The following is a 21,334-nucleotide window of genomic DNA, read 5'->3' as shown; positions in this document are numbered from 1 at the left end:
TCAATCCTAGTGGAGAGGAGCAGCACTCCTACTCTAAGAGAAGGGAGCACTCTACTCTGGAGGAGCAGCACTCCTATCGGAAGAGGAGCAGATCCCTACTACTGAGATGGAGGCAAGCACTCCTACTCTGAGAAGGAGCATGATCTACTCTGAAGGAGCAAGCATTCTACTCTGAGAGGAGAGCACTTCCTATCTGAGAGGAGCTTGCACTCCTATCTGAGAGGAGCAGCACTCCTACTCTGAGAGGGAGCAGCACTCCTGACTCTGAGAGCGACAGCACTCCCTACTCTCCGGAGAGGAAGCAGCACTCTACCTGAGACGCCTTACTTCTAATCGAGGAGGCAGCAATACAAATCTACCGATTACGAGGCAGACGCACTCCCTACAACCTAGAGGAATGCACACTCCTACTCGGAGAGGCACACGAAGGCATGCACTCTACTCTGAGAGGAGCAGCAATCCTACTCTGAGCAGCACTCTACTCGAGAGGAAGCCAAGCATCCTACTCTAAGAGGAAGCACTCTACTACGGAGAGGAAGCTCTATCAAGCAGCTCCTTACTCGAGAGGAGGCAGCATCTTCTAGATGTGAAAGAGCAGCATGCCTACTAGTGGACGGGAGCCAGCACTCCTATACTCCTGATCCAGTACTATGAGAGGAGCAGCACTCCTAGAGGCTGCTGAGAGCGAGCAGGCACATCCACATCACTCTCTGACACGAAGAGCAAGCAGACACTCATACACTAACTACGGAGGAGACAGCATCCCTACTCTACAGAAGGAGCAGCAACTCATCACTAACTGGCAGAGCAGCCTTCCGAGAGAGCAGCACTCCTACTCTGACGGCACCTATGAGAGGAGCAAAGCTCTACTCGGAACCATACTACTCGGAGAGGAGCAGCACTCCTATCGGAGAGGAGCAGCACTCCTACTCGGAGAGGCAGCACGAACTCATCTACTCGGAGCAGGAGCAGCATCCTACTCGGAGAGGAGCGCAAGCCAACTATCTACTCCGAGAAACACACTCTACTCCGGAGCACAGCGAGCAGCACTTCCTACTCGGAGAAACATTTTGTGAATACATGTCCGTATACTTAACGCAGATTTCTCAGAAAGTGGAGATATTTTGGTTGGAAATCGACCCTAAGATTGTCTGTGACAGTAGTCACCATATGTTTTTATTTAAATCTTTGTGAACAACCACCAGTAATGTAACCGGATAGCTGAAACGCACTCAAGGTAAACCACCGATGCCATTACAGACTGTCGCCTATTTATTCTCACCCTTGGCAGTAACTTTAATACCCTGATTACGCGTTCTACGATCTTATTATTGGTAACTCTTCACAATTTCATTCTTCTCACGATCGCAGTCTCTCTCGGCCAGGGTTGTTCTCTCCAATCAATGTTCTGTCCTCTTGTACGCTCCGCCAAAATTTGTTAGCTCCTTACTCAATCTCGGTGGTTGGTTCTGCTTTGTCTGAGATTCTCAGGATGCAAGGAACACTGTATAACTCAGTAACAATCACGTGCCTATCATCATATATACTGGAATTTTGCTTCCCCTCCCTTTCCTTTGCGGTACACCTATGACTTCATTACCTCTTGTGGTTCCTATATGAGGTGGCGAATGTTATTCACTTCGCATTATTTCATATAATATTCCATCAATTTACTACACTCTCTATCTCTACTTTTTTACCCACTCACTACCTACACGAATACATCACAGATGTTTACGCTTCTCCTGCTATATCAGTCATCACAGGATTGTTTACTTTCTTATCACGTCCATTTCTTACTGTGTGCATATGCTATATAAGTGTAATATTCGCAGCATGCTACACCTCCTCTAACTATCTGCCTTCGTGGTCAACATTCACGAGAGTTTCTTTTTTAAGCTATTACTATTGGTTGTTAGATTGTGTCTTACTTTGGTTTTAAAGTAGATTTGTTTAAGGTCGATTTCATCTATATATGAATTCTCTTCTCGATAGTTGAACTTAGACTATTTCATACGACCACTTATAGCTCGTAAGTAGGATTAGTTGTAAGGAACACAAAGACCGTGTCTGTGAGAGAAGACCACACAGGGAACGTGCATCAAGCACGTTGCTTTGAGGAATGACACAGTATACATACACAGACATTTGGCAGCATAAACAAGCAATCAGTATTTATTTCACGGTTCATTTCGTTATCATTTCTCCTCTTCGATTGTTTGCGTTCTTCTTCGGCATCGTTGATGCTATTATTTTCCGTGACTCTCTGTCTTCGACTCCGGTTCAATCAGCACTCACTGTTCACCACTGTTTGACATTGGCATAGCGTGGTCGAGTTCCTCTTTCCGCCCACTGAAGCGCTGGCGGTTAGACTTGTATTATCTATCATAATTGTAATTCCACGCATAGATGAAGACGCATAGTCTAGATCCACCTTATGTCATTAGAGGGCAATGTTAAGGGTGAACTTTCAGTCTATTTTGCAGCAGCAGCACGTCGTCCCTATGGGCTAGATGAAGAACATAGTGGGCTATCCGTCCAGAGTGATGTGCTGACATTCATTAGATAATTCATGTGCAAGGCGGCGCACGGATTTCATGAAATTTATAGTTAGGATGATATGATGGTAGAATAATGAACAGACAATGATAGATATAATTTTCTATCACTCTGCATTGTTTATAGTTATATTCATTACAGTGTCATATTCTAAACCCAATAAACTTGACTTTCTGAATAACAGTGTGATGGAGACAAACTCTCTATATAATATTATGACATTAATCAAATCATATAATATAATCGCTTTGAGTTCTTGAATAGATTTCTCTATGTACGACTACCTAATATATCGAATATTCTGACATTCGCTCTTGCTGTTCTCAATCTAATCGTACTCATGTAGATTAGGAAAATTCGACTGGTCAAGTAATTAATCGTGGCTGATTGATTCTAGCCAATTTCAGGTTGAGCGGTCGTCTCAGCACTATGAGCATATATATTGGTTCAGTAATTAGTGCAGTAAATTAAAATGCTGTAGGTTATTTATCTTCTTCTGGTGCGAACTTTAGACTTCACGGGTCTTCTGCTTTAATTAATTAGATAATTACATCCTAGATCTATATCGACGCATGGATGATTTTGTAGTGCTTTAATTGCTTGTATAGGTAAACACAGTGTCTTGAAATTGCATATATTCTCAATAGCATGTGGATAACTCTGGCTTCATACGAGTAAGAGGATCAGAAGGTCGCATAGATTAGTGGGACATTTGAACTGAATATCTTCATGCTACACAGACGATTAGATCTCAATCAATCAAGTCTTTGTGTTACATTATTAAAGTACTTATTATGGTGGACAAACATCATCGTTTCCAATTTTAGCGAGAAATCCAAAACCTTTACGATATTTAACAGTGTTATAGAAGTCGAGATTTGTCTTATATAAAAAATGGAATACTTCTATAGAGTAATTTGAATCAACTCACTAGTCTTGGAAATAAGAAACTCTGTCTCTTCTCTCTTCCTGTCTCACTCTTTTACCACTTTCTATAATTATTAAAGATTTAGAATTAATCTGTCTAATTTCTGTATTATTTCTCTGACTTCACGCCTTTGACCTCTACACTCAACGTCCATTTAAACATTGATATATATAAGACAATTCCACTCTCGATAGCCTTAGATGTACTATTCTGTCACTGATAGTTCCCATCGGTTATCTACGGTTAGGCTATTCTTCTTATAGTACTCTTCGCAGGGCTTGATCATAGACGGTAGACTAAGGATGTCTTTATCTTAATGCATATTCCTTGCACTCGGTATCTCTTACCGGAAACGCTGTTGACACTATTGCATTCGGCCCTTGGCGGTCTGCTCATAATTGTAAAAGTACTACACTGGTGTCTCTTCTCACTACTCTTTGCTCTCTCGTTCTTAGATATCTCCTACGTCGTTTCACTGCTACGACCGCGTGGGGACTATCAGTAACTTCGGATTGATCTGAGGCTGGGCTCCTATCTACAAGAGGTGTGTCGCCTATTCCGTCCACTTGATTAAGTAGAAAGTGATTCCTACAATCCTACACAGGCCAGATTGTTCAACAACAAGGTCTTCTGCCGGAGTGTATGATTACTAATGAGACCATAATTTAGTGTCTATTCAAACGGAGGTTAGCATAGGAAAGCGTATCAAGTCAGTGGACGGCTGGGAGTCAGCACGGCCCGGGAAACATGGACAGCCCAACTCAGGTGAGGCCAGCTCAGATCAGCTCGTCAGCTCAACAGGGCTGGAGGATGGTGGAGGACGAGAGAGAGAACAGCAATGCATGCAGTGGTGCACACAGTAGCACGGCTTATCAAATTGTGACGACTTTAGGAATACACTGTGTGCATTGTCTGATACATTTCAATACATTTGAAAATGACCCCTTATCTGACCACCCTTGGTACTACAGTAGGAGCGTGGGGTTTGGATGGCAGTTTCAAGACGTCTGAGCTACTGCTTGTCTCTTTGGTGGGGAGGGATCCTCTCTCTCTCTCTACCAAATATGCGTATCTCTCCCTAGAGGGAACTCTCACCGCTGATGAACAACCAGACAGGGTCTTATGGAGAATGTATTTTTCATTCATATAATCATAGATTATTAAAAGTTGCTCTCAGTCGGCTTTGCCCTATATGACATTTCTGAAGCGTAAACACCACTAAAATTTAAAAAGCGAGGGAGTAAAAAAGATGATCTGTATGATTTTGCAGTGCTGTAAATGTTAGAGGAGGATGGGCAGCGGTCTAATGCACTGCATCTCAGTGCTAGAGGCGTCACTCCAGACCTGGTTCGATTCCAGGTTGTATCACAACCGGCCGTGATTGGGAGTCCATAGGGCGGTGCACAATTGGCCCAGCGTTGTCCGGGTTAGGGTGTGGCAAGGGGTAGGGTTAGGGTGTTGCAAGGGGTAGGGTTAGGGTTATGGTGTGGCTAGGGGTAGGGTTAGGGTTAGGGTTAGGGTTTGGCCGGGGTAGGCTGTCATTGTAAATAAGAATTTGTTCTTATCTGACTTGCTAGTTATAAAGGTTAAAAAATAAAAAAAATAAAGAGGATTGGAGCTAGGGGCTTCAGAGGGATGTAGGAGAGTCTCTATAGGGCCTTCAACCTCCATCCCTCACTATCCTTCCATCCCCTCTCCCAACCAGCAACAGGCTACAGCCTGTCTTATACAACATACTGACATGGTGGTGTGAATCGTGGGGGAAAACACTTCACACATGCAAACACACACACGTTCTCAATCTCTCTCTCCCTCACTCGACTAAAGAGTATACTGAATGAAATTGGAGGAGCTCAGGAGTAGGGCGATGTTGTGGTCGATGACAGCTGTTAAAAAAGAAAAGAAGAAGACTAGACACACGGATAGATGGAGTATTGAGGAGGGGTCGTAAACACGACCTTGATACAATAGCAGTGTTTACGGGGAAGAGCAATCTGTCACGGTGTTGACGCGGGCACTTGCCACGCTTCTCTGTGTGTGTCTGGAACACAGGAGAGGAGACAAATCAATTGACGATTGTATCTGCCCAACAGATATGTCCTCCTTCTCACTCCTCCGTCAGACTCAAAGGCGTAAAAAGTTGGGGTTGTGGCTTGTTTTGCTGCTAGGCCGCATTATCTTGTGTTAAACTGGCAAGCTATCCTTGCAACCAGCTTACATAATTGATCTTATCTTGAAGAGTGTATTGCAAATGATGTTCCTTTTCATACTCATATCAAAGGGAGCATATTATATTGGGATGGCCCCCCCCCCCTTTTCACATCTGCCTACGGATTGCTTCAAAAGAAAGAGTCAGACGGCGAGAGACAGACGGCGAGAGAGGGGAGAGCAAGATGGAGAGATGTGAGGAATAACCGAGGGTGAAGATAGGAGGATGGAGGGAGAATTAGAGGGATAAAGAAGAGAGAGGGAAAGAGGGGGAGGATATGTTCAAGTTGACAGAATAAGAGCGGGCTGGCGTTTAATCTCTCACTCTGTGTCTCTCTCTCCTTCCTTCAGACACGGCGTACGTGAGGGTTTTCATCAGCGATGTGAACGATAACAAGCCTCTTTTGCTCAGACGGTTTATGAAGTCGACGTGGATGAGGATGCAGACGTGGGCTTTGCATCCTCACTGTCAGTGCTAATGATGAGGATGAAGGTAAGTGGTGGAGAGGGAGAAAATCTTCCCTGTCCTTCTCACTTTCCCGGGGCTCAGTGACCGTGTGAGAGGTTACGAGGGCTCTCTCCTATCCTCAGTCATGACCCTGAAAAAAACACAGTACGGTTGAGATGCCTATTTGTATCAAGGCAAAGGGTGGCTACTTTGAAGAATCATAAATCATATTTTGATTTGTTTACACTTTTTTGCTTACTACATGATTCCATATGTGTTATTTAATAGTTTTGATGTCTTCACTATTTATTCTGCAATGTAGAAAATAGTACAAAATAAAGAAAAACCCTGGAATGAGTACAGTAGGGTGTCCAAAATTTGATGGTACTGTATGTTTTCACATCGATTTCATGTTATAGATTGTTGGTGTGTCATATAACATGTCAAGGTACTGCAGTGGATACAGAATATAATCAGCTTTTCTTTCATACAATCTGCATAAGTCTCCATATGGCTTCACCATAGCTCAGAAAGGACATCCTTAACATCCAATAGGCTAATCAACTCCCAGGCAGGGACTGCACACACCAGCACACAGGAACTCTCTCTCTCCAGCAGCAAGCCTATAATAACTCTCCTCCTATGGGACCATCCATACCCCTCTCCCATCCATCTCATCCTATACTAACACACTGCCTGTTATTCACCTGACTCACCCTCATTCAGCCGGCTCTAGCTCACACGGCCCGCTACAATAAATCCATTGCGAAGCATATCATCCCCGTTGGTGCTGCGGCAGCTAGCTACCACGGTGAGGGCTCTTATCAGTCGCTACGGGATAGGAGAGGAGGGGAAAGGGGGGCGTGCTTCATGTTATCAGACATTTATCAGGTCGGAGCGCGTAGGCCTGTGGAGCAGCAACCACCTCTCTGTGATGAATGGGCTCGGCCGAGCCAGCTTCATCTTTGCTTCTCAACACCACAGCGCCGCGTGAGGGGACAGTCTCCGGGCACTTTGGTAATAAAGCACACACGGGGCAGCTATGCTGATGGGCCGACCCCGACCAGATTAATCACCACCGAGGGGTCGGGAACTAGGACACAGAGAACGAGGAGAACAGAGTGGGAGAGAGAGACAGAGAGGTCTTTTTTCTTTCCTATGCTGATAAGAGTTTGGGAGTGAATCAGATCGTTTCTTTTTTGTTCTCCTCCTGTCAGCATAACAGCTATAGCCAGGGAAAGTAGGAAGGTTTTTTAACATGTACAAGTGGAATAGGATTTCTTGTGTTTGTTTTTTCATTTTGTTTTTGTTACACTGCGTTGCTCGCTCTGTGCATGCATGGCTCCACTGGGATTTGAACTCAGTAGTTTGAAGGGGAGGAAGCTCAAATGAAAACATATATATTCACAAGTCCTTCTAATGTTTCATTAGCACTGACAACACAACAAAATACTCAGGATTAGGGATTACTGCTCTGCTCTGTTCTGGCGTCCTCACTTTCATGTTGCAAATAACTTATGAATATTTTTTCTTTGGAGATTCCTCCATTCTCCTCTCATGAGTTGTAATGTATTGAATCTGACCGAGACTCCATTGAGTCTCCTCTCAATTATTGGATTCTGTATATATCCTGATCAGCTAAATAGACCTTATTACAATTGCTTTGTGAAGCAAAAAAAAAACGAAGAAACTTCCTGAAATGTCAAGCAAGACTATTACTGGATTCGGTCAGAACTCATTTGAAAAAAAACTTTGATTCTGAAAATGTTAGCTATATATATGTTAAATGATATGTATGTGATGGTCATGGTGTCCCATTCTGCTTACGACACATATCTTAGTTACCACATCGTTCTGTTTAGGCGCCATGCTAAGCTAGCTACCAGTCACGTCTGGCAACACTGGCGGGTGTTTGACGTGGAACCAGAGGTGGGCACCATCTTCATTGCCCAGCCTCTGGACTACGAGCAGAAAAGGGCTACAAGCTGCTGGTGTGGCGTCGGACGGGAAGTGGGAGGACTATGCGGATGTGATGGTCAACGTGGTGAACAAGAACGACGAGGCGCCAGTGTTCACGGTCAACGAGTACTATGGTTCTGTGACTGAAGAGCTGGATGGATGCCTGTGTTTGTGCTTCAGGTATGTGTGAAACACTCATTGAATCATACGGTAATCTTTGAGAGGAGCAGCACTCCTACTCGGAGAGGAGCAGCACTCCTACTCGGAGAGGAGCAGCACTCTACTCGGAGAGGAGCAGCACTCCTACTCGGAGACATTTTGTGAATACATGTCCTGGTTCTTAGCAATTTCTCAGAAAAGCTGGAGTATTTGGGGAACTCGAGCCCTAGTGTTGTTGACCATTGTTTTTACTTTAAATCTTTGTGAACAACCCACCAGTATGTAACCGGATAAGCTGAAACCACTCAAGTGTAAACCCACAGTAGCAATTCCCCTTTTAATTTCACCTTGGAGTCTTATACTGAAGGTAGAAAATGGTAAAAACCCATCCATAGTTCTGCAGGAGTGTTCCTCCACAAGGGTCTGCTTCCTGTAGCCCGGCCATAAAATCTGTACTTCGGTGTGGCTTCCTGAGCTGAGAGCAACACACTGTATAAACCGTACAACACGGCACTTCACACATACTGAAGCTTCCCCCTTTCCTGCAGGTAAATGACCTTGTGGCCTCATGGGTGGAATGTTATTCAGATTTTTCATAATATCATAATTAATAAACATTCTATTTTTTTAACCCCCCCCCGAAAATCCAGTGTTTCTATGTCAAACGGTTTTGTTATATTTCAGTCATCTGTGATGTATATAAAGTGTAATATTGAGATGTAAACTCTATATCTGACGTGGTACAGAGGTCTTCTTTTTTTAAGCCCATAACCATGTGTGTGAGGTGTATACTTTGGTTTCAAAGTAGATTTGTTTAAGACTACCAAGAAACACTCTGTGTGACCCTGATTTAACCCACTGCAGTAAAAGATTATTAAGGAACACAAGTGTTGAGGAGACACACACACGTGCACACGCTTGAGTGCACACATTCTCACACGCATACACACACACTCACAGCATTGTCTACATTTCCTGCTGCTTTTCTGTGTATCTCTTTCTTGATCTCTGTCTTGCTCTCTATACACACACAATCATGCATACACGCACATCCCCACACGCACACCAACAGTACGGGTAGTCTACTCATAATTGAATTCCCAGTACGAGGACACCATGTCTATCGGCACAGGGGTGCATAAAATGCACTCAGTTCTTTGCAGGCACAGTGTCCTTGGCTGCTTAATTGCTTGCTCTCGCCGAGGCAGGCTGAATCATAGATACCATGCAGGCCCACGTTTAGATAATGAGGATCATTGATGGGCGTGAATATGAAAATGATTTCTTTCACTCCTGTCTGTTTTTTTTTTAACCAATAACTTGACCCCGCCAACCTTTTTATTATGGCATTACATTTAATTCAACCTTTAATTTTTGCTCTTCCCCTGTACGACCCAATTCATTTTTTGACCCATGCCGTTTCAATCCTCTCTCTCAATGAATTTCGCTGAATAACTTCCTGTGGCTGTTGAATGCCATTCATAGCTCGTCGACAAAGCTTTTGTTCAGTTTGAATATTAAAATTAGGTTCATTCTTCTTTGGTGAATAGACTTCAGGCTCCTGCTTTAAACCAAATTATAACGACATAGCTTTGTTTTATTGATATAGAAATAAATTGTCACAGAGGGTCAGATGTGGCTGGGTTGAATGAGATCTCTCTGCTCCAGAGTAGTTCATTCAAGTTTGGTTAACTAAGAATGTGTGCACACATCCACCCCAATAGAGAAATAAATGAATCATATGCATGGTGTTATAGACTATTTTTGGAATAAACTATAGTTTGAATAAAACTATTGTTCTCTCTCCTGTCTCACTCACCTATCTTAGGTAATCCTTACTCTGTATCTCTGACTTCCTTGTCTCTCTCACGTCCATCCTTTCTTACTCATCCCTCGTGAACCTCCGACGTCCTTTCCTCTCTTTCCACTCTTACTCCATTCATATCCTTCGCCTTCTCCATGCCACTCTCTTTAACCTCATCCTTCATTCTCTTCTACCCCGGCCTCCTGCTCTCCCTCCACTTCTTCCTCCTCTCTCTCTCTGTCTGTCTCAGATCTCCTACTCCCTGCTAAACGACCGCAGTGGGGACTACCAGTACTTCCGGATTGATCCTGAGCTGGGCTCCATCTACACAGAGGCCGTGTTCGACCGTGAGACCAAAGGCTCCTACCTGCTGGAGGTCAAGTCAGTGGACGGCTGGGAGTCAGCACGGCCCGGGAAACATGGACAGCCCAACTCAGGTGAGGCCAGCTCAGATCAGCTCGTCAGCTCAACAGGGCTGGAGGATGGTGGAGGACGAGAGAGAGAACAGCAATGCATGCAGTGTGCACACAGTAGCACGGCTTATCAAATTGTGACGACTTAGGAATACACTGTGTGCATTGTCTGAATACATTTCAATACATTTGAAAATGACCCCATTATCTGACCAGCCTTGGTACTACAGTAGGAGAGCTGGGGTTTGGATGGCAGTTTCAAGACGTCTGAGCTACTGCTTGTCTCTTTGGTGGGGAGGGATCCTCTCTCTCTCTCTACCAAATATGCGTATCTCTCCCTAGAGGGAACTCTCACCCGCTGATGAACAACCAGACAGGGTCTTATGGAGAATGTATTTTTCATTCATATTATCATAGATTATTAAAAGTTGCTCTCAGTCGGCTTTGCCCTATATGACATTTCTGACAGCGTAAACACCACTAAAATATTAAAAAGGCCAGGGAGTAAAAAAGATGATCTGTATGATTTTGCAGTGCTGTAAATGTTAGAGGAGGATGGCGCAGCGGTCTAATGCACTGCATCTCAGTGCTAGAGGCGTCACTCCAGACCCTGGTTCGATTCCAGGTTGTATCACAACCGGCCGTGATTGGGAGTCCCATAGGGCGGTGCACAATTGGCCCAGCGTTGTCCGGGTTAGGGTGTGGCAAGGGGTAGGGTTAGGGTGTTGCAAGGGGTAGGGTTAGGGTTATGGTGTGGCTAGGGGTAGGGTTAGGGTTAGGGTTAGGGTTTGGCCGGGGTAGGCTGTCATTGTAAATAAGAATTTGTTCTTATCTGACTTGCCTAGTTAAATAAAGGTTAAAAAAAATAAAAAAAATAAAGAGGATTGGAGACTAGGGGCTTCAGAGGGATGTAGGAGGAGTCTCTATAGGGCCTTCAACCCTCCATCCCTCACTATCCTTCCATCCCCTCTCCCAACCAGCAACAGGCTACAGCCTGTCTTATACAACATACTGACATGGTGGTGTGAATCGTGGGGGAAAAACACATTCACACATGCAAACACACACACGTTCTCAATCTCTCTCTCCCTCTCACTCGACTAAAGAGTATACTGAATGAAATTGGAGGAGCTCAGGAGTAGGGCGATGTTGTGGTCGATGACAGCTGTTAAAAAAGAAAAGAAAGAAGACTAGACACACGGATAGATGGAGTATTGAGGAGGGGTCGTAAACACGACCTTGATACAATAGCAGTGTTTACGGGGAAAGAGCAATCTGTCACGGTGTTGACGCGGCGCACTTGCCACGCTTCTCTGTGTGTGTCTGGAACACAGGAGAGGAGACAAATCAATTGACGATTGTATCTGCCCAACAGATATGTCCTCCTTCTCCACTCCTCCGTCAGACTCAAAGGCGTAAAAAGTTGGAGGTTGTGGCTTGTTTTGCTGCTAGGCCGCATTATCTCTGTGTTAAACTGCAAGCTATCCTTGCAACCAGCTTACATAATTGATCTTATCTTGAAGAGTGTATTGCAAATGATGTTCCTTTTCATACTCATATCAAAGGGAGCATATTATATTGGGATGGCCCCCCCCCCCCCCCTTTTCACATCTGCCTACGGATTGCTTCAGAAAAGAAAGAGTCAGACGGCGAGAGACAGACGGCGAGAGAGAGGGAGAGCAAGATGGAGAGATGTGAGGAATAACCGAGGGTGAAGATAGGAGGATGGAGGGAGAAATAGAGGGATAAAGAAGAGAGAGGGAAAGAGGGGGGAGGATATGTTCAAGTTGACAGAATAAGAGCGGGCCTGGCGTTTAATCTCTCACTCTGTGCTCTCTCTCTCCTTCCTTCAGACACGGCGTACGTGAGGGTTTTCATCAGCGATGTGAACGATAACAAGCCTCTCTTTGCTCAGACGGTTTATGAAGTCGACGTGGATGAGGATGCAGACGTGGGCTTTGCCATCCTCACTGTCAGTGCTAATGATGAGGATGAAGGTAAGTGGTGGAGAGGGAGAAAATACTTCCCTGTCCTTCTCACTTTCCCGGGGCTCAGTGAACGTGTGAGAGGTTACGAGGGCTCTCCATCTATCCTCAGGTCATGACCCTGAAAAAAACACAGTACGGTTGAGATGCCCTATTTGTCATCAAGGCAAAGGGTGGCTACTTTGAAGAATCATAAATCATATTTTGATTTGTTTAACACTTTTTTGCTTACTACATGATTCCATATGTGTTATTTAATAGTTTTGATGTCTTCACTATTATTCTGCAATGTAGAAAATAGTACAAAATAAAGAAAAACCCTGGAATGAGTACAGTAGGTGTGTCCAAACATTTGACTGGTACTGTATGTTTCACATCGATTTCATGTTATAGATTGTTGGTGTGTCATATAACATGTCAAGGTACTGCAGTGGATACAGAATATAAATCAGCTTTTCTTTTCATACAATCTGCATAAGTCTCCATATGGCTTCACCATAGCTCAGAAAGGACATCCTTAACATCCCAATAGGCTCATCAACTCCCAGGCCAGGGACTGCACACACACAGCACACAGGAACTCTCTCTCTCCAGCAGCAAGCCCTATAATAACTCTCCTCCTATGGGCACCATCCATACCCCTCTCCCATCCATCTCATCCTATACTAACACACTGCCTGTTATTCACCTGACTCACCCTCATTCAGCCGACTCTAGCTCACACGACCCGCTACAACAAATCCATTGTGAAGCATATCACCTCCTTTGGTGCTGCGGCAGCTAGCTATTGCGGTGAGGGCTCTTTATCAGTCCGCTACGGGAATAGGAGAGGAGGGGAGAAGGGGGGCGTAGCTTCATGTTATCAGACATTTATCATGTCGGAGCGCGTAGGCCTGTGGAGCAGCAACCACCTCTCTGTGATGAATGGGCTCGGCCGCACCGCCAGCTTCATCTTTGCATTCTCAACACACAGCGCCCCGCGTGAGGGGACAGTCTCCGGGCCACTTTGGGTAATAAAGCACACACACGGGGCCAGCTATGCTGATGGGCCGACACCCCGAGCAGATTATCACCACCGAGGGAGCTAGGGAACTAGGAACACAGAGAACGAGAGAGAACAGAGTGGGAGAGAGAGACAGAGAGGTCTTTTTCCTTTACTATGCTGATAAGAGTTCCTGGGAGTGGAATCAGATCGTTTCTTTTTGTTCTCCTCCTGTCAGCATAACAGCTTATAGCCAGGGAAAGTAGGAAGGTTTTTTAACATGTACAAGTGGGAATAGGATTTCTTGTGTTTGTTTTTTCATTTTGTTTGTTTACACTGCGTTGCTCGCTCTGTGCATGCATGGTCTCCACTGGGATTTGAACTCAGTAGTTTGAAGGGGGAAGGAAGCTCAAATGAAAACATATATATTCACAAGTCCTTCTAATGTTTCATTAGCACTGACAACACAACAAAATACTCAGGATTAGGGATTACTGCTCTGCTCTGTTCTGGCGTCCTCACTTTCATGTTGCAAATAACTTATGAATATTTTTTCTTTGGAGATTCCTCCATTCTCCCTCTCATGAGTTGTAATGTATTGAATCTGACCGAGACTCCATTGAGTCTCCTCTCAATTATTGGATTCTGTATATAACTCCTGATCAGCTAAATAGACCTTATTACAATTGCTTTGTGAAGCAAAAAAAAAACGAAGAAACTTCCTGAAATGTCAAGCAGAACTATTACCTGGATTCAGTCAGAACTCATTTGAAAAAGAAAACTTTGATTCCTGAAAATGTTAGCTATATATATGTTAAATGATATGTATGTGATGGTCATGGTGTCCCATTCTGCTTACGACACATATCTTAGTTACCACATCGTTCTGTTTAGGCGCCAATGCTAAGCTACGCTACCAGATCACGTCTGGCAACACTGGCGGGGTGTTTGACGTGGAACCAGAGGTGGGCACCATCTTCATTGCCCAGCCTCTGGACTACGAGCAGAACAAGGGCTACAAGCTGCTGGTGCTGGCGTCGGACGGGAAGTGGGAGGACTATGCGGATGTGATGGTCAACGTGGTGAACAAGAACGACGAGGCGCCAGTGTTCACGGTCAACGAGTACTATGGTTCTGTGACTGAAGAGCTGGATGGATCGCCTGTGTTTGTGCTTCAGGTATGTGTGAAACACTCATTGAATCATACGGTAATCTTCATTTGTCACGTTATTATGACAACAGATGCAAGTGATCTATTAAGTCATCACATGTATTAGCAGAAAATTAGGGAGAATAGTATGATATACAGTATCAGACATCTGAAATCTCGTGAGAGTATTTTGTCACCAACTCAACCGTGTTATACAACTCTGTCAACGTGAAAGACTGAGGATTTGACATTTTCTCTTTCTGTTATCATTTGAATGCTTTTCCCTCAGTATCTCAAGAGCTTAAAATTATAAGGCTCCATCTGCATTTTTGTCAAAACTGAGTTACTTGCATAGCGTTGCTTTGTAAAATATTCTGTACCCACTGCATACCCTAATTCAAGTTCAAAAGAATACAAGATAACAATCATTCCAACCAATTATCGCAGAATCATCTTTTTGCAGATGGAACCTTATAATTCCAAGGTCACACAATTCTGTCATTCAGAATGTGAGTCATTGTGCACCAGGAGGTTACAGACACTATATTTCCCAAGCCTTTATGTCCTCAGACTGAATTGCATGAGATGACATCATGCTGTTTCATACAGTTCTTCAGACGGGACATCTGGTACTAGCTTTAGACCATTAGCAGTTTCCCCCACCACTCATTGGTTTCACTTCACCTACAGTACCTGACGCTCTGCAGTTCTCATGATAGATTTAAATTCTCGTGGTAGATGTTGCTCTGCCTGGGGATTGATTGGGGCTGAGGTCAGGAGAGTGAAAGTTGTGCACGTAGTCGATAAACTAGAGTTGATCACTGTGCAGAGCAGGTAGGTGTGAAGTTAGCACTTCAACCAACCTGATGGATGACACCAAGTCAGCAAGCTTCAATAATTAAACAGTGCTGAACTCCATAAAAAAAAGTTTGCAGGCTGCAGATTAAAAAGCTTCACAAGCACATTCCCTTTGATGTTGTAGGTAACTGCTACTGACCCAGATAAGGATGCTGACCAGGAGGCCCTGCGGTACTCCCTCCATGGCCAGGGAGCCGAGAGCGAGTTCATTATTGATGAGGTGACGGGGAAGATCTACGCTCAGAGGACTCTGAACCGGGAGGAGCGGGCCGTGTGGAGGTTTGTGGTCCTGGCCACAGATGAAGGCGGCGAGGGTCTGACCGGATTCACTGACATCATCATCAACGTGTGGGACATCAACGACAACGCGCCCATCTTCACCTGTGCCCCCGATTGTCATGGCAACGTGCCGGAGAACTCTGCCCCCGGCACCTCTGTCATGGAGATGACGGCCACCGACCTGGACGACTCGGCCGTGGGCCAGAATGCCGTGCTCTCCTACAGGATTGTGGGTGATACGGGTACAGGTGGCAGCGGCTCTGACATGTTCAGCATTAACCCGTCCACGGGAACCATCTCGGTGGCAATGAGTGGCCTGGACCGGGAACAGGCAGAGRCCTACCTGCTGRTGGTGGAGGCCAGGGACGGGGGTGGCATGRYGGGCACGGGTACCGCCACCATCAGGGTGACAGAYGTGAAYGACCACGCACCCAGGTTCACRGAGCGRTCCTGCCTGGCCAGGGTTCCTGAGAGCAGTGAGCCCAACGCWGTRGTGCTGGAGMTGTCTGCTGAGGACTGGGACACAGGMGAGAACGCCCAKCTCACCTTCAGTGTGGTGGCAGGAGACCCAGAGCAGAAGTTYTCCATGGTGAGCCAMCGGCAGGAGCAGCGTGGCACCCTGAGRCTGAAGAAGAGGCTGGACTAYGARAGGCCCAGTGAGCAGCGCTTCAACCTCACCCTGAAGGTCGAAGACCTGGACTTCTCAAGCTTCATCCACTGTGTCATAGAGGTAGAGGACTGTAACGACCACGCACCCATCTTCATCGCGCTCTCCCAGCCGCCGGCGCCCCTGCCCGAGGACGTGCCCGTGGGCAGCAGCGTGGCCAGGCTGACGGCCAGCGACTCTGACTCAGGCCAAAACAAGGAGATCACCTACAAAATCCTCCAGGAGTCAGACCCTCTGGGCCAGTTCTCTGTAGACCAGTCTGGTCTAGTCACTGTGACCAGCGCTCTGGACAGAGAGACAGCAGCGCAGCACCACCTGGTCATCCTGGCTACTGACCACGGCTCTCCGGCCTTGACGGGCAGCGCCACCATTCAGCTGGCCCTGCTGGACGTCAACGACAACGGGCCGGAGTTTGAGGCAACGTATGCTCCAGTGGTGTGGGAGAACGTCTCTGGTCCCCAGCTAGTCAGACTCAACCAAACTTCCACACTGCTGCGGGCCATAGACCGAGACTCAGCAGAGAACGGATCTCCATTCTACTTCAGCCTTCCCTCTGAGCTACACCACAACAATGACTTCTACCTGCAGGATAACGGAAACGGCACGGCCACCATCACAGCCCTGAGGGCCTTCGACCGGGAGAGGCAGAAAGAGTTCCTCCTGCAGATCATCATGAGTGACAGCGGCCATCCGCCCAAGACGGTCACCAACACTCTGACCATCACCATAGGAGACGAGAATGACCATGCTCACCAGGCGGGAGAGAAGGAGATTTTTGTCAACAGTCACAGAGGTGAGATCACTGCCATCATCAATACACTATAACGTATGTATTCATGCATAGCACAACACAGAGAGAACAAATTCACAAAGCAATATATGAATGAGGAGCAAATCATTTGACCCTCACGTCTGACCTTTTCCAGGGCTTGAAGGTTTTGCTTCAACCGGGAGTTTATGAAAAGAAACCATGTCTCTTTTGTTGTTCTGGCGCCTTTGTACAGTAAGAGCCGCTGTAGGAGCGAGCAATTAGGTATAGCTGATTCTCTTTTCTCCTCTTCAGGGTTGACTATTCCTGGTTTATACCTCTCCTTTCACAAAATGAGTCAATACATTATGTTCCCCATTGTTGAAGTGCAGTGGAGAGTTGCTGGTAATATGTGGTGACTAGTTTCTTTCAGACACATTTTTCTTGTTGCCTTGCAATGACCATGATGACGTTTCTCTAGCTAGCTGTTTTCAGAACAATTTAATATCCATGTGAACAGTGCTCTTTTTGACTATACCCCTTCATGACACACACACAGAGACACACACCCTTGAGAAAATCAATGTTCTTTGCCGACAGGGAGGATGCCGACCACTGTCCTGGGGAAGGTCTACGCCCCGGATCCTGATGATTGGGACAACAAGACCTATGCCTTTGAGGGACATGTGCCCAAGTAAGACATCTCTAGCTCTCTTCATCTGTATTTCTCTCTCTTTCCCTCCCTCCGTCACCCTCTCTCAACGCGCCATAAACCTTGAGAGTGATGTCTCTMCCGACAGCCTCTCTGTCATTGATGTTGTGGACCTGCACCTGAGACGAAGGTGCRAGACGAGCAGAGCAGAGGAACCCTGAGCGACAGGGCGTTTTTTGAGACGTTTGCCTTGAGATCTCTGTGAAGGCTCAGCAGCTACWGCGGTGTTCTGAACATATCATACCATGTGACACCTTCCACGGCCTCACATCCAGAAGCATGACAACTACCACTGCTATAGCCCTGCACTCACATACAGAAACTCAGATTGACTGTAGCTTTTYCCCCCAGCGAATCTGTTCTTTCAACACACATAGCTACGGTATGTTGTTGAATCTATACAGAGTTAATATTTAATCTAGCATCTCTCATCTTCACTCGAGTAGAGAAACTTCTGCATTACTCAATAGGGAAAAGGTTGGAATCCAGTTGACWAATTTTGACACTTCATATTAAACACAGTTGGATTTGAAGATGATAAACCAGCGCATCTCAACGTCTCCTTCACTATTTGATCTGCCTGGGATCTTGCTTTGATTCCCAGTGTAATCAAACTTGAATGAGCTCAATTACAAAGGAAGTATGAAGTTGTGGACCACAAGGAGTTGCTTCCTCTCATCTTTTTCTCTTATCTCTTTTATAATCTCCCCTTCCCTGCCCTTCTTTCTTCTATCCTCTCCTCCCTCCTCCCTCCTCCCTCCTCCCTCCTCCCTCCCTCTCTATTCTCTCCTCCCCCATATTTTCTTATTTTCTCTTCTTATATCCTCTCTCTTTTATCTATTCCTTCTTTTATTCTGCTGTTTTGAATCATTGTGTCTTAATCTCCTCGCTCTGGTTCCCAAAGTCTCAGTCATTTCTTCTCATTTATGTCAACCTAGTTTTCATTCACAGTAGTGTACCACCAAATGGAACTACAGATGCACCACAGGCTGCTCATTTTACATGCAATATATGAAGCATTGATGTTGCTGATGTGGTTTTTGATGCCTCCTCAGTTACTTCATCCTGAACAAGCGGACGGGATTCCTGATCATTAAGGAGAACACTCCCCCGGGCAGCTACGAGTTTCAGGTGTGCGTGTCAGACGGCATGTGGCCAGACGCTGTTTCCGGGGTAACAGTGTATGTGAGGGAGCTGCGTGACGAGGCCATCTACAATTCTGGATCCCTGCGCCTGGCAGGTACAGTACAGTACACATGTCCTCTGAACCTTGACCTACTGTATGACCTGAGACACATCAGGGGGTCGTGTTGTTTTATATTGTTTCATGTTATCATATGAAGATGATTTCTTATGTTTATAAGAATATATATTTTCAAGATACAATGTATGGGTTAGTAACAGTGGAAATATGTCATTCTTGGAAGTATGTTGTTCTGAATTATAATTAGACAATGTTTTGCTTCCTCAGCACTTTCATTTTGAGTGTCAAGTATAGTCTGATGCACCGCTTGTGAAAATGAAATATACTTTGGAAGAGATGGTCTACGACTGAGGGTATTTTATGATTTCTGAGATATTTAAATGAGAAGAGAGAGGGAGGAATAGCGGAGGGAGTCATGGCTCATATAAGCTGATRAAAGGGATTTGCTTCAAAAAACAGCAGCAGGCAATGTAGTCACACCAACCAGGAGCCTTTACATTACAGCTGGTGGTTATATACTGTGTCACATGATTTATTTCAAGGAAACTGGGTAAACAGGATGTTTTATAATATGTACTGTAAGTGATGAAAACGGAACCAAAATCTTCCGGAATGAATGTTTGTTTGCTCTCTGCTTCAGCCCATTTGATCTACAGTAGAGCCGTCTGGTTTCGTAAACTTCTTAGCCCGGGTATTTCGAGTGCATCCTCTAAATGACAACAATATCCACTGCATTTAGAGAGCTGGAGAGTTTGTATTGATCGAAATGGCTCGTGCCATAAAATGTCTGTTGAAGGTGAGTGTTATTGGAAGCAATATGGCAACAACCGCTGTAGTGCTKAGAGCTGAACCAGACTCAGACGCTCAACTTAGAGCGCAATTACGCTAACCCTAATCAGTCCTGAGACCCCAGCAAAACTGTCTTTATCTGACCTATCCGCAAGCCCAGCCCATATATTTATCCTCACAATTAAGTGTTTTACCATTTTCTTTTTTAGGGAAACCAGGGCTACATGTAGAAGAATTTGACATGAACAGTTGCGTTCATGAGTCTAAATGACAGATATTGTAAGTACATAAATTGTTTCCTCAGTGGGAAATGATTATCCAACTAGTCAGTTTCAACTGTGTGGCGTTTGGGATTATGACAGCATCTATGTGAGCTTATTACAGTATTATAAACAAACAAAAATTATTCCCTAGAAGAACCCCTTACCTTCTAATGACTCTTGAGTAGCTTGTGAGCATCATAGAGCAATGTGTGTGTCTGTGAGAGTCTCCGATTGTCATAGATAGCTTTTAGTAGTTTGTTGCTTAAACCATTCCGACTCTACAGACGTTTTTATAACAAGATCCGGGCCTCTTCGGGATCCACCCTTGTCTCAAATACCGATCTAGCTCAGCCCCCATTAATCACACAGACTTGGTTGGTATCTACAAACGTAGAAGAAGTAGGCGATTCCAATGGTACAACCCCGACGTCTGTAGCTGAAACACACAATGTTTAATCCGCGGTAGAAGTACAAAACGTGCTGCGTTACAGTGGGACTCATTGGGTTAAATATACATTTTTAGACACAACCCAGAAAATGTTAAATGTCAACACCAAGACTGCCCCCAATCCAAATGCATTTGTAAACAGCAATTACCTGAAGATAATTGGGATTGTGGAAGCCATTTTCAGGTTATTTCACAAATAAAGCACTCTGTAAACATTCTCATGGATTCCAAGTCTGAAGGATTATGAAAAATTCAACTTATAGTATTACTGACATAGCTTCCTTGACATTTTCAATCCCATTTCAAGAACAAATGTGGAAGGCAATAAGGACATGTACTGTTAAATCTTCTTCTGGGAGATTAAGGCTCTTTGTGGAAAACTTGCAGGAGAATATGATTGAAAGGTGAAATGTGTGATAAATAGTGAATCCTTGAGATGCCCACACCAGTTCACATAAGCATATATGACATCTTCAAAGAAACACACACACACACACACACACACACACACACACACACACACACACACACACACACACACACACACACACACACACCACACACACACACACACACACACACACACACATATATACACACAAACACACACACACACACACACAGCTTTATTTTTGTGAAATTTCAGGACTTTTTGGGAAGTAAAAATGTTTGACCATTACAAATCCTATTTTCCCTAACCCCTAACCCTTAACCTAACCCTAAATGTATCCCTAACCTTAACCTAAAAACCCTAAACCTAACCCTAACCTT

At 44.9% G+C, this 21,334-nt stretch overlaps 1 pseudogene; it reads left to right on the top strand.

Moving 5' to 3' along the window:
• Positions 1-21,334, top strand: part of LOC111969271 (neural-cadherin-like) — a 224,035-nt pseudogene that overhangs the window by 147,045 nt on the left and 55,656 nt on the right.

Source organism: Salvelinus sp. IW2-2015, linkage group LG10, assembly GCF_002910315.2.
Source record: "Salvelinus sp. IW2-2015 linkage group LG10, ASM291031v2, whole genome shotgun sequence".
Taxonomy (NCBI): domain Eukaryota; kingdom Metazoa; phylum Chordata; class Actinopteri; order Salmoniformes; family Salmonidae; genus Salvelinus; species Salvelinus sp. IW2-2015.
The sequence above is the reverse complement of the archived record's forward strand: the minus strand, read 5'-3'. Positions and strand labels throughout refer to the sequence as shown.